The sequence below is a fragment of the Polyodon spathula genome, chromosome 17 (genome assembly GCF_017654505.1).
Source record: "Polyodon spathula isolate WHYD16114869_AA chromosome 17, ASM1765450v1, whole genome shotgun sequence".
In the NCBI taxonomy this organism is placed as follows: Eukaryota; Metazoa; Chordata; class Actinopteri; order Acipenseriformes; family Polyodontidae; genus Polyodon; species Polyodon spathula.
Window position 1 is genome coordinate 16,266,096 of NC_054550.1, and position 13,111 is coordinate 16,279,206.

Sequence of the window (13,111 nt, forward strand, 5' to 3'; positions counted from 1 at the left end):
AAGTCGTGTGAAGCAACGCTAGGATTGTGTATTGGCTACTTTCCTAATGTCCAGAAACAGTACTAGTTAAATGTAAACAAAGCTGCCAGGTCACACAGAATGCAAATGGGTGCAGAAAAGAAGACATGTTGGTTAGTCTCAATGTGCTGTAACCATGCTGCTAAATCAGAGCCCCACACCCTGAGGCAAACACATCATATTTATTGAAGTATTAGAATGTTTTTCCTAGCTCTCAAACAGCAGTGAAATACTAGGTGATTACTACACTACTTTGTTTTTTAAAAACTATAATTGCATTGAATGAGAAGGTGTTGTACTTTGTTTTCTGTAGGACAAAGCTTTGAGAAAACAGAAGCGCTGCTTTGCCCATCGATTCTCCAAAGTCTGCAGAAACCCTGCAATTGTAATATTTGTTACCATTCTGACAGTAACAAATACTATCATGATTAAAAGGGTCAGCAGTTTATAGTTATCTTGAAATATGCACATCAAAGTTGAATATTTCAAAAGAAAGGCTAGTGTCTGCCCACGCACCCGACCCCGGAAGCTGGGCTTCATGAAAGAGCCTGCCACAGGCTTGAATATGTATTCCCATATGCAATCCACTCTGCATTTAAATGAAAGATGAATAGAAATATGTATCCTTAATGCTCGCTGACAAGGCAGAGTAAATCCCTCTGGAGTTAAGTATAGTTGGCAAACTTATCTTAAAGGCTAAAGATGATCTCTGCATGTATTGCTCGGTACAGCCTAAAGATTTCAGCTCTCCCAGCTGGTATTTGAAAGATAAATATGTAGTGTCTCTATAAATAAAGTTATAACTTATTCATGCAGAGGTCAGGGTGCTCTGTGCTTTGGAAATATTCAGCAAAATACATCTTATATGTCAAATATATCTGTGTAATTTATGTGTAGATATGTGAGTACTTGCAACAGACCCCCTGTATACAAATCCTATAGATATTTTATATTTATAGAAAATTGAAGACATTAAACTAAAATAATTTGTTGAAATCCTTCCCTAAGAAAAAAAAAAATCCTAACGAAATATAAGGTATTTATAGAAATGTGTTGACTGTAGAAATCTTTAGAAATATGGTATATAAATATTATAGAAATGACAAACTGTATTTGTTGTACATTTCTATAGAATAATAAAGACATTCATGTAGTTTTCTGTTGCATATTGACATATTATGAATTTATTATAGTTTACAATGGTTTACCATATTTTCTTTTTTTATTAAATTATTTTTACCATACCTTTCTAGGCTTAACAGTTATGCTTTCCCTTTGCTTTATTACACTTTCATAAGGGATAATACAGAAATGTATATATAACATACATTTCTATAGACTATATAGACATGTTTTTTTAGATTTTTACAGTGTATTCAAAGAGAAATACTTATCGTCCTTCACTTGAAAACTATTTGCCATATAAGAAAAAGTTTGTGGTAAAGTGATCAGACACACCCTGAATACACAGATCCCGGAATGGTGTTATGGTCCACCCCCTTCTAGTTTCTGCTAGCAACTGCATGACCTCGGAGAAGCTGCCAACATGCCGGCATGACAACCACCACAGATGTGTTTCACCCTCTCATCTGCATTTTGGCGTTTTTCGCGATACCACCATCTCCCGACACTGCAAAAAGCGAGGATATCATGTTTTCATTAACGGATATATCCATGGAGTGAAGGTGTGGTGTCAGGGAATGACGATGTGACAGTAACAGTCTAGTGTTACCAGTGTATGAGAAAGAGTGAAATGCCACGCCGCCTGCACGTTGCAATTGAAAAGTCTAAGAGAGGTTTTATGCTGACATCATGTACTTGCAAAGTTGGGTAATTAAAGTATTATTATTATTTTTAATAATATTGTATCTGTTGCTTAAAGTTGGCTTTGTGTATTACCATATCTGTTGCTTAAATAGGCCCTTGTATTGTCGCGGAGACCTGTCTCCTGGAAAAAAGTGCTCTATTCACAGGCGACCGACTGACGATTTTTCATCATGCTTATAACTTTTATATGTCTTCCTTGTAATGTTGTTTTTCTAGTACATTTTATTTTATTTAAGAGATAGAGCCTGTCGATGAAGGCTCTACCGTGTGATAGATGACCACGACTGCAGTTATGTGTCCCGAGCCCTAGGCAAACAGCAGTTCCATCAGCTGGTACAAATTACATTCATTATATTTGCATCGTGGGGCTGGAGGACTGAAATACTGGTTAACACTAGAAACCACACGGTAGTCATTTTGATGGTTTTCACTTTTAAAATATAAATTATTCTGCGTCTGTTAAAGATCTGCGGTTGTCTGTTCTTGACTTTTACTAAATACATGTATTAAATACCCTGACGGTGTTTGAAAGTCAGAGTAAGCTACTAACAACCAAACGAGCAAGATGGGCCGAATGGCCTCCTCTAAGTTTGTAACCTTTCTTATGTTCTTATGTAATAGCAAAAATAAAAAAGTTATAAGCACTTCTATCTAGAACCGCCAAAAGTATTCATTTTGACAGCGTGTTACAATACATACTTTTATTGTCAATATAACCTACAATACGTTATTTTTTGTATGTATACAAGCCAGTTTGTTATCTCTACCTCCAGTGACTTTACAGCAGTATGTATTTGAATAAAATATTGCTTAAAGTCTAGATATGTGTTATCCAAATCTTTATTGTAATCCTATCAATTCCTTGGAGAGTTGTCGTCTGGCTGTCTAAGTGAGCATATAGTTTGCTGTCTTATAATATTACTATTACAATAATTTTTTGAGAAATCTTGATATTTTGTGTTTTGATTTGAGAGCAACTACAAATATATTTGCATTGGCAGCAGGTATTTGGAACTTCAAAAACAACATTTCCTGCTTCAAGCTAAATATAAAACAATAAATGGACAAGCAGCTGTTTCAAACAAAAGCACAGTGTTGCTGTACACAATACACGTCAAACAAACCTGTCTAATTTGGGATAAAGTTTTGGCTGGCAGTGGACCAGGCCCCTACCTGTGCAAAGATGAAACTCACCCAGCTGGTCAAAGACTGGGTGGCAATGTGATACTTAGGCTGATGTAACTGTGCTTAGGAAAAGGGATGAATGTTACCAATGACATTTTTTTTTTTTTATTTCACTGTAATTAGCAAAACAGTTGAAGAAAAAAAAACAGCCTGTTTGGAACAGTAAACAAAGCGAGAAGAGAGTTTCCACCATCTGCGCAAAACTTAGTACTCCATGAAAGCAATATTTTACAATGTACTGTACATGGCAGCCATCAATTTCTATGTTTTGTACAGGGGAAATTTGGCAGAAACATTTCGATCAGAAAACTACAAAGCAGCAGGGAAACGCAGCTCAACCTGGATACAGTGAGCATCAAGTGACACACGCAACAAAAAATAATGACAGGTAACTAAATGCAATAAAAATAAAACGTCTGATATCTGTCCAGTGTGAAAGAGCAGTATATGGTAAATGCACACGACAAGTTGATAAGCATTACATCTGTGTGGATTGTGCTAATATGGGGGCTACTTTGACGTACATTTCCCTGTATGCGCATCCCTGTTGCACAATGTGAATGAAGTTGTTTTCTTTTTTATAAATAATGATTTCGATTTTACAATTCTGCATGTAGGCCTACATATAACCAGTTTACAGCTGGTTACACAATATTTTCTTTTGAAACGTTTATTTTATTATAGTTTTCATTTTTTGACGTCGTGCTATGCAGTAGGCTAGTGTGAAAAAAAGCCTTTTATGTTATTTTTTATAAATAATTACTTAGTTTTTACAAATGTCTATGTACATATAACAGTTTACACCTGTTTACACAATACCTTCTTTTGAAATGTTTATTTTATTATAGTTTTTCATTTTTTTTACGTCATGCATTATATGCGTGAATTTCGAAAATAAAGCCTTTATGTTTAATTTTCATTTAAATACAATGTTTCTGCTATGCAAATGTTTGATATGTTGTTCATAAATAAATCTTTTGGGTTGTATCTGATAGTTTGTGTTTAATTTTCATATCGAAGCTGTTTAAAATGTACCCATCAAAATTCTAAAAGGTATTGACAATGTCGACCCAAGGGACTTTTTTACACAGAGAATCGTGAGGGCCTGGAATCAACTCCCCAGTAATGTTGTTGAAGCTGACACCCTGGGATCTTCAAGAAGCTGATTGATGAAATTCTGGGATCAATAAGCTACTAACAACCAAATGAGCAAGATGGGCCGAATGGCCTCCTCTCGTTTGTAAACTTTTTTATGTTCTTATGTTCTTATAACTGCTGGCTGTTCTAAGTAGTAGCATAAAACTGTTCTAGTGTTAAAAAAACAACTTGTGAAAAACACAAGGCCCTATTTATAATTCATAAACAACGTTGTTTATCACACCGTGTTGTCTTTTTCTCACCATTCAACAGATGTAAGTATCTTTTGTAATGTTGTCAACATTGAGTTGTGAATGGGGCCTGTCACAGGCTTTATCTCACCGCAAACACTGTTTCAGCTTCTTTTTATGCTTAGGAAACGGGAAAAATTGAACACCCTGGATACGATCTGGTTAACAGCTGTGTGAGTTGCAGGTTCCATAATAGCAGTGTTTGACTTTTGGCCTTTAAAAAACATTAGTTACCATGTGTGTGTTGCTTGGAGTGACAGAGAAAATGGCCGCCGGGCTAACCTACAGGTCATACAAGGGGCTGATGCCATTGATTAAACACAAGGATTTGATTGACAGCCGGGATCAGTCTATTATTTGGGAGACCTTTTCTTCTGACTGGTAAAGTGATCAGCTCTGTGGCAAATCCTCCAGTGGATCACATGAATGATTTTCAGATACGTTTCTCTTTCAAACCATAACATATATATCTATATGTTATCTGTAGAGTGAGTGAAAGCCAGGTGAAGACAAAACTGCCAGGATGGGGCTCTAAAACATTGTGAAACATCTTGAAAACTATATCACACGATTACTCAGCCTCTATATATTAAAAAGCATTATCATTATATGACTTCATGTTTATTTAGTTTTATAAGTTTTGCATTATTTAGTGCCAAATCTTTTTTTTCTCACTCTTGGATTTTTGTTTTTTTTCACTTTCCAAACCATTTGTCTGATCCTCCTCTTCTGAACAGTTTGAGCCATTGTCTCCCCTTATACAGAAACAAACTGCAGAAGCTGGTTCTAGTCTGAGTTTCGATTATTTCCTATTTAGATTAATTTAAATGTATTTATTTTTTCAGCCTTGCGAAATCAGCAATTGCCCTACAACACATGATTTTCACAGACTTGCAAATATATTGAAGACGTTCATTGCATAAAGGTTGCAGTAATTCACAATATATTTTAATATCTGCCTGTGGAAGGGGTGTGGGTAATTCACTGACTAGGAGACAGACAGGTGTACTTGAAAACACCACATAGGTGCCCAGTTTTATTTGCAAACAGTTCTTGTTTTTTCCGGCAGAGGGCACTGTTGACCGTGGGCTGCCTATCAACGATGATAGACAGCACCACGGAAATACCACAACTGGTACGTGAACAGCAAGTGCACTCGCAGGTGCTCAAAGAAATAATAATGAAAACAGAAGGCGAAAGGAACAATGGAAAGTAAAACAGTAATAAAACTACAAATAAAAGGTGCTGCACTCGGCAGCATTATCCCGGTCACCTCTACCCACACGACCCGGATCACCGTCCTACTCTGTAGGCTAACTAGCCTGTTCTTTCACAATACGCTGGGGTCTGCCCAAGGGTTCCCCGCTCTCTCTGTCTCGCTATGAAACTCTTTGTTTCGCCTGATTCCCGGTCCTGGATCAGAGCTTCCGCACTCTCGTTGCGTCTAAGTGGGCAGACCTGAGGAAACAACAGAGCGTTAATTTATAGGGCTAACAATCTCCCAAGATGCGCCTCTCAGCCATTCAGAGAGGGGGAAAGTCTACACACCCACTTGACTCACAGGCGGTTGTTGGACGACTGCTGCCCTCTTCCTGCAGCCCGTGAACATGCCAGCAGAGTCAGTACAGATCTCTCCCTCTTACACTGCCCTATTTTCATATAGAAACATTTATATGATTGTTTCGTAAGTGTTTTCGCATATGGCCAAGTAGAATTACAATTATCCCTGCTAGCCTGTCCAGGCAGTTAACATTTCAGATATATATTTATGGAGGTAAAATAGAGGAAAATATTATGTGATGCATGCTACATCTTTCAATAACTGCAGCCAATGAAATCGTACTATGAGCAAAGTTGCAATTAATGGGAGATAACAATTATTTAAAATAATCCTGACTGTTATGATCATTTTTAGCCACTAATTATAGGACCTGAGATCAAATTCCCACCACCAATACAGTTATATTTTAAAGGAAAAATATATTAAAAAGTGTAAGCAGGAAGCTTCTCATTGTATTGTTTCTCGTTTTGACAGACACTATCCCACGCTACTATAGGATTGACCATGCTGGATCCCATTGATCTTTCCAACAAATACCTCTCTACTGATGTGTATATCTGGTTCAGACCAGCATTACCTGTCCTACCTCCTCAACACATAACTCCTGCTTTTCTGGCCTTGTACTTCAACAGAAACAATGGGAAGATAGATTAGAGTACCCAGTAAATCATGTCATTGATCAACCCAGAACACAGTAAACATCTCAATGCTTGTTTCAGGGACAGATGAGGTACAGTTGTAATTGCAACATTCTTGAGGTTAGGGAGGAGGTTAGCAGGCCACTGTTTTCAGCACCGAGGAAACATATTTATTTTGTTAATCTTTCTATTCCCTCCATTTCTCTTTCTGTTGCTGTCACTCCATTGCCAAACCTGTGTTGTTTCCATTTAGAGGCAACTATCAGGTTTCAGCTTTCCCACACCTGGTGTGGGAGGTTACCTGCTTTCAGTTTTGTAACCATCTCAAGACGCTTGACATACACACCCTGATGTGCCAGCAGGGAGGGCCTCTACAGAGCTATTATTATTATTTATTTTTTAGCAGACGTCCTTATCAAATGGTGACTTACAATTGTTACAAGATATCACATTATTTTTACATACAATTACCCATTTATACAGTTAGGTTTTTACTGGCGAAGTCTAGGTAAAGTACCTTGCTCAAGGGTACAGAAGAAGACAGCAACAAAAACAATAGCAAACAATGCAAAAACAGGATACATTTTTGTGTATAGGAAACTATCCAAATCTTCAGTCCTGGGCCACACCCCAGGGGTGCCAGTAGTGGTCTTGTATTTTATGTTACTGCTGTCCAGTGAATATGACAGAGCTCATTTTACATGTGATTCATGTTGCCATAGTGACAACTGTCTTATATTATTATTAGTTGCTGTAGTAACTGGATGATTGATGTGAGAGATGTGCTGCGGAGTTCTCATGTGTTTGTTCTTTTTATCATGTCATCAACATGATAAAAAGAACAAACACATGAGAACTCCGCAAAGAAAGGTTAAAACGTCTTTCTGAAGAGGACTGTACTCTTGAAAACTGCTGCAATTGAATATCTGACTCCCTGCATTTCAACACGCTGTGTGAGAGATCATTCCAGCCAATTGTGTTTGTACCTGCCTGGGCTGCCTGGTAGCAGGGCTGTCTCCTTCAGGCTCCTCGCAGGGTGCATGGTTGTCAGTAATTTGACTGGAATGAATTCCTAGCAGTGGGGGATTTGTTTCACCAAACAGGCTATTAGAAGACAATGCCAAAGGGACCAGAACAATTCCTGTTTATTGTTGCTGCCACAGCTGTGGAACTATGTCTTCAGAAAGAGAGGATCTGCAGGGTATTACAGGCAGAGACTTGGCAAGATCTCTGTCATTTAAACTACGCTCATCCACATTTTTACAGTCTTGACGACAAAGAGAGCTAATTTAGAGAATAAAGCGTAGAAATGGAAAGCACATTTCTATCCAAGTCTGATGATTCAACCCACACTATTCAATCCATCCTTAAAAGATTCAGTGATTCCACCAGCATCCCCAATTTAACAGCAAGAAACACACAAATGCTTTTGTGTTGCTTTGATTAATCAAATTTTCATTTGCTGGACCCGACAGGCTGATTATATGTTTTGTATATGATATCTCAGAACCTTCAATCACTATGAATGCTATATTAAAATGATGGGTGTAGCTAACTCCAGTCATTCGCGATCCATTGGCTCCCACATTTTACTCTTAATCATACACATCAAATCATATTGCAGCAGCAGTGACAAAAAAATTGGCTTCTCAATGTGACTGGATATGAGATACGTCAATAAACTGAGATCTCGTCATGTGAACACAATCCCTGCCACGCAAAGCACAAGGGTCCAAATTCAACCCTGCTAAAAAAGAACCTGCTTGTCAGAGTTAAAGCAGCCTGTGAGAGCGAAGCGCCCCCCCGCTGTGAAGAACTTTCCAAGGATAAAAGATTCTAACAATGTATGTGTTTCTATATATATATATATATCGGGACTTTCTTCCTATGCATAGGGACTGTTGGCATGTATGTAGTAGTTTGTCACCAGCCATTCTAACGATTGTGAATCTTCCAAGGATAAAAAGAAATATATGTGTTTACATATTGAAAAACACCACACCAAACACGAGAAGTTCAGAGCAAGGACGTAAGCAGGTACAGCGTGGAAAAGTACAGAGCAGTTTCGAAGCAGAAAGGAGAAATTGCATCTTGAATTGCTTTAATCGGAAAACACAGGACATGCAGCTCAAACACAGCCGCGTGTGTTTTTCTGATAACAAACAAGCTGAAACTTGGAGCAGCTGATTCAAATTCAGCGCCGTTTTGAGACACGGGCGAGGGGAGGAGCCGACAGCACAGCAGAACAACGCAGTTAAACGAGGCAGTCTTCCCAGCGACAGCGAGTGGGAGAATACAGCGTGGAAAAGTACAGAGCAGTTTAGAAGCAGTTTGAAAGCAACGATGACGAATGCAGAAGAATCTTTAATTTCTTTCAAATGTAAAACCCGCAAGCATGGTCCTCAAGCCAGTAATCTGTGACACCTGCTTGATGTGGGAATCCGAGAAAACCCAGCGGAGCTTAACCAAGTGTGCGTAAAGTGCCGCGCTATCCAGGATTTGCATAAACTAGTAAGCATGCTAGAAATGGAGCTGGAAGAAGTGAGACAGCAACAGGATCTTGAGGAACTGGCACACCCACAATTCATGGAAGTCTGCATCACCCCTAACAGACTGAAAGCCACCAGGGAGATAGAAGTTCAGAACAGCTGGGTTCAGGTAGGCAGAAGCAGGGAAAAAAAGAAACTTCCTCAAACACAACCACCAGAAATCAAAACAACCAACAAATTTGAGTCACTTCAGAATTTTGTTGAGCAGAACCAACAACAAGAGAATGAAGGAACAACATCCAGGATCCCATTGACAGTGGTGACCAGACAGCAAATAGAAGGGAGGTCATGATTGTACAATGGGATTCCATATTGAGAAACACAGCAAGTTCAGTTCGTAGTTTGGACCCCCTTACTACAACAGTGTGCTGCCTTCCCGGAGCCTAGCACATCACTGAGCAGATGAACAGGAGAACCCGGTATTGGCATCGGTACAAGCAACTTTGGAAGAGATCATGATTGTTTGGGACTCCTGAGAAACACAGCATGTTCATTTCGCAGTTTGGACCCCCTTACTACACAGTGTGCTGCCTTCCAGGAGCCTCGGTCAAGCAATCACAATTAGAACGAACAGGAGACGATCCGGTAGTAGTCCACATCGGTACAAACAACATTGGAAGAGACAGACCAAAATCCCTGCAAAACAAATTCAGAGAGCTAGGAAGGAAATTAAAAGAGAAAACCAAAACTGTGGTATTTTCTGGTATACTACCCGCACCTTGCAAAGGACCATATGGACAGCTGGAAATAATAAATCAAAACGCATGGCTGAAGACGTGGTGCACACGGGAAGGCTTCACCTATCTTGATCATTGGACCACTTTCTACAACGAGGACTATCTGTATAACGGGATGGACTGCATTTAAATAACAAGGGAACTAGTCTACTTGGAGAAAAGATCCTCGAGCAGGTTCGGAAATTTAAACTAGAAAGGAAGGGGGGAGAAATCAACAAAAAAACAGAAGGGAGACCGCATCAAAACAAGAACAACAACTCAGGTAAGACAACCATTAAATGTATTTATCTAAATGCTAGAAGTATCAGAAACAAAATTAGAACTTGAAGCTACTGCACTAACAGGTAACTATGATGTGATAGGTGTTACAGAAACGTGGTTATCTGAGAGTGATGGGGACGAATATAATATTTGTGGGTATACACTGTATAGGAAAGACAAGCAGGACAGAAGAGGAGGACAGTGCTATACATAAGAAACAGTCTTGAAGCCCAGGTGTTAAACCTGGACAAAGAAAATAAAACCGAATCAATATGGGTCAGAATAACGGACAAAAATTCAAAGGGTAGGAGCATGCTATAGACCGTCAGATTCAGACGGTGAGCACAATAATCTGTTATACAATGACATTAGAAATGTGTGTAGCAAAGGAGAAGCCATACTAATGGGGGATTTCAACTTCCCCCAAATAAAATGGGAAAACCCGGTGGGTAGCGCGAAGGATGAAACTGAAATGGTGGAACAAATGCTGCTTCCTAACACAATTTGTGAAGGCACCCACTAGAGGGGAGGCATGCCTTGTTAGCTAAAACAGAGGTCAGAGAACCACTTGCAAACTCAGACCACAACATTGTCTCATTTGAAGTGTTTTTTTAATCCTCAAAAGTAAAGACTAAAGCTAAGGTTTACAATTTTAGAAAAGCAAACTATGAAGGCATGAAACAGAGACTAACAGAAGTAGATTGGAGTAAAATAGAGAAAACACCCACAGAAGAAAGATGGTTGTTCTTCAAAAACGTATTACTAGAGGCGCAAAACAATTTTATATCCCTAAAGTAGACAAATCTAAATGTAAAACTAAATTGCCAAAATGGGTTAATAGATCAATTAAAAAAAATATTCAGCGAAAAAAGGCACTTTACAGAGCATTAAAAAAGGACCAAAAAGAAAGTACACAGAAAGAGTACTTTAAAATGCAAATGCAAGTCAAAAAGGAAGTTAGAAAGGCCAAGAGAGAAATAGAAATGAACATTGCTAAGCTAAAACCAATTCCAAAATGTTTTTCCAATATTATCAGCAAGAGAACATTCAAAGAGGAGATTCCCAGAGATACAAATTTCAAAATCGTAGATGAAGAAAAAAAAATAGCAAATATGTTAAATGATTACTTTTCACAAGTTTTTACAAGGAAGATACTGACAACATGCCCACATGTCATCCAGTTCCTATCCAGTTTTAAATAACTTTAGCATAACTGAGGCAGAAGTGTTAAAGGACCTAGGAGCTCTTAAAATAAACAAATCCCCTGGGCCGGATGAGATCCTCCCAACAAACTCAAGGAAACTGAGATAAGTAATTTACAAACCCCTAACCAAGATCATGCAGTCTCTTGACACAGGGGTGGTACATCGACATACTGAAAATTGCAAAGCGTATACCGATCCACAAAAAGGTATTGACAACAAAACTGAACCAGGGTAACTACTAAGACCAGTAAGCCTGACTTCTATTATTTGCAAACTTATGGAAACTATAATAAGAGACAAAATGGAAAATTACCTATATGGTAACAGGGTACTGGGAGACAGTCAACATGGTTTAAGGAAAGGGAGATCGTGCCTAACTAACTTGCTTGATTTTTTTGAGGATGCAACATCGATAATGGAATTGCAAAGCATATGACATGGTTGATATTTAGATTTCCAGAAAGCTTTTGACAAACACAAAAGATTAATTCTCAAACTGAACGCAGTAGGGATTCAAGGAAACACATGTACATGGATTAGGGAGTGGTTAACGTGTAGAAAACAGAAAGTACTGATTAGAGGAAAAACCTCAGAATGGAGTGTGGTAACCAGCGGTGTACCACAGGGATCAGTATTAGTTCCTCTGCTATTCCTAATCTACATTAATGATTTAGATTCTGTTATAGTAAGCAAACTTGTTAAATTTGCAGACGACACAAAAGTAGGAGGATTGGCAAACACTGTTGCAGCAGCAAAGGTCATTCAAAATGATCTAGACAAGATTCAGAACTGTGCAGATACATGGCAAATGACATTTAATAGAGAAAAGTGTAAGGTACTGCACGCAGGAAATAAAAATGTACATTATAAATATCATATGGGAGATATTGAAATTGGAGAAGGAATCTATGAAAAAGACCTAGGAGTTTTTGTTGACTCACGAAATGTCTTCATCTAGGCAATGTGGGGAAGCTATAAAAAAGGCTAACAAGATACTCGGATACATTGTGAAAGTGTTGAATTTAAATCCAATGTTAAAACTTACAATGCTGTCAGACCTCATCTATTCATTACATAGAGTTTCAAATGTGCCCAGAATTATTCCGGGCTTAAAAGGCATGTCATATGCAGACAGGCTAAAAGAATTGAATCTGTTCATTACACTACATCCACCTAAATACATTCATAATGTGCAGCTACAGTATTACACTACATCCAAGAAATACATTCATAATGTGCAGCTATAGTTTTACACAGAGAATTGTGAGGGTCTGGAATCAACTCCCCAGTAATGTTGTTGAAGCTGACACCCTGGGATCCTTCAAGCATCTTGCTTGATGAGCTTTTGGGATCAATAAGCTACTAACAACCAAACGAGCAAGATGGGCATATAAGAAATACATTCATAATGTCCAGTTATAAGAAATACATTCATAATGTCCAGTTATAGTATTACACTACATACAAGAAATACATTCATAATGTGCAGTTTGCTTGTCTTGCCTTTCAGGAAAAGTGTTTCTGCTTCACGTCCTAAAGTAGGTACTTTCACCTCAGCAGTGCCTCTGGGGTCTTTAGTTCCTGTCATGAAAGAAGGCCCTGGAGGGGTGGGAGCCACTCTCCTGGTGAAATGACCAAGATACTGCAAAACTATCTGAAGCAAGGTCTCCAAACAGATGCAGTACCAGATATCATGTATTGAAATGAAAACACATGTTTGTTAAAACATGTGTTTCTTTCAT